The following is a 2046-nucleotide window of genomic DNA, read 5'->3' as shown; positions in this document are numbered from 1 at the left end:
CCCACCCAACTACCTCATCCCTATATTGTTATTTATTTTGCTCTTTTGCACCCCAGTATCTCTATTTGCACATAATCTCTTGCACATCTAGCATTCCAGTGTTAATACTATTGTAATTATTCTGCACTATAGCCTATTTATTGCCTTACCTCCATAACTTGCTACATTTGCACACACTGTATATATATTTTCTGTTGTATTTCTGACTTTATGTTTTTTTTTTACCCCATATGTAACTCTGTGTTGTTTTTATTGCACTACTTTGCTTTATCTTGGCCAGGTCGCAGTTGTAAATGAGAACCTGTTCTCAACTGGCTTACCTGGTTAAATAAAGGTGAAAAAAAAAAAAAAAAAAAAGAGTGTTCCAAGAAAAATGGTCATCCTATTTAATCACGGAATTGAATGGGAAAGCTGTATGTTTGGTGTGTTCAGAGCATGTTGCAGTGCTGAAAGAATATAACCTTCGTCGCCACTATGTGAGTCTTCATGCCGACAAATATGACAACTTTCAAGGACAGCGGAGATGAGAGAAGGTGAATGAACTGTTGGCGGGTCTGAAGAAACAGCAGTCTGTGTTTACTCACAGCCGAGACATCAGTGACGCTGCAGTGAAAGCTAGCTACCTCATTGCTAATGAAATCGCAGTGGCTTCAAAACCATTTAGTGAGGGTGAATTTGTAAAAACATGCATGATGAAGGCAGCGGAGATTGTGTGCCCTGAAAAGCGGCAGGCTTTTGCAAATATCAGCCTGACAAGAAACACAGTTGCAGACAGGATTTCCGATCTTTCAGTGGATTTGGACAGCCAGTTGAAGCAAAAAGTAAAGTCATTTATTGCGTTTTTGGTTGCAATTGATGAAAGCACGGACATTACAGATGTTGCACAACTGGCCATTTTTTCATCCGCGGAGTTGATGACACATTGACCGTCACCGAGGAGTTCGTGGAGTTGGTGCCGATGACAGATACAACGACAGCAGCTGATATTTTTACCGCACTCGTCGGCGCGCTGGACAGGGTCGGAGTGGACTGGTCCCACGCTGTCAGCCTGGCTACAGATGGTGCGCCCTCAATGATTGGGAAAAAAGCAGGCGTTGTGACAAAGTTCAGAGAGAAAGTGCAATCTGCAAATGGAGGACGTGATTTTTTGACTTTTCACTGTATTTTGCACCAGGAGGCTTTGTGTTGCAAGTCATTAAAGATGGATAACGTCATGAAGGTGGTCATCCAAACTGTTAATTTCATCCGATCCAGAAGCCTGAATCACCGTCAGTTTGACAGCCTTCTCAGAGAGAAAGACCACATCTATGGCCTGCCATACCACACTGAGGTAAGATGGTTAAGCCGAGGTGCTGTGCTGAGGCGTTTCTTTGATTTACGAGAAGAAATTGAACAGTTCATGGAAGAAAAGGGCAAACCAGTGTTAGAATTTCATTCCGCAGAATGGATGCCGGACCTTGCATTTATGGTGGATGTTACACAGCACCTGAATAACTTGAACAAACAGCTGCAAGGGCGCAACAAAGTTGTCACGCAGTATTATGACAGCATACGTTCTTTCAAGTTGAAGCTGTCATTGTGGGAGACGCAACTTGCCGGTGGTGATGCAGCTCACTTCCCCTGTCTGAAAAATGTGTGCGCGACCCAACATGTGGCAGACATGAAGCGGTTCAAAGATAAAATAACTGGACTGTTACGGGAGTTTGAGCAACGCTTTCAGATTTATGTTTATATGTTTTTATGTTGATGTGCTATTGATTTTATTTTATTTGTATATTTAACCTATTATTGACTCTGTGGTTCTTGCACTTGTTTGGGGAACAGGATTTCATAATTTTTATCTACATTTCTGCCTGAGAAATGACACCCTGATATAGTTCTGTGATCTGTGAAACAGTTCTGTTAATCACTGAGGCATTGTGTGTTTGTGTGTTCTTTTTCTTTAGAATTTTCAAATAAACTTGACATGTTTTATGATTAATAGTGATGTTGTGCTTGTACTATTTTGGACACACTGTCCTCAGGCTCCAGCTTTATGTTGTATGT

General features: G+C 41.5%; 1 pseudogene; it reads left to right on the top strand.

Annotated features, from left to right (window-relative positions):
- Positions 1-368: 368 nt before the first annotated feature.
- Positions 369-1615, top strand: LOC123481598 (annotated as a pseudogene).
- The last annotated feature ends 431 nt before the right edge of the window (positions 1616-2046 follow it).

Source organism: Coregonus clupeaformis, chromosome 21 (assembly GCF_020615455.1).
Source record: "Coregonus clupeaformis isolate EN_2021a chromosome 21, ASM2061545v1, whole genome shotgun sequence".
Lineage (NCBI taxonomy): Eukaryota > Metazoa > Chordata > Actinopteri > Salmoniformes > Salmonidae > Coregonus > Coregonus clupeaformis.
Note: the sequence above shows the minus strand (reverse complement) of the source record. Positions and strands in the feature narration are given on the sequence as shown.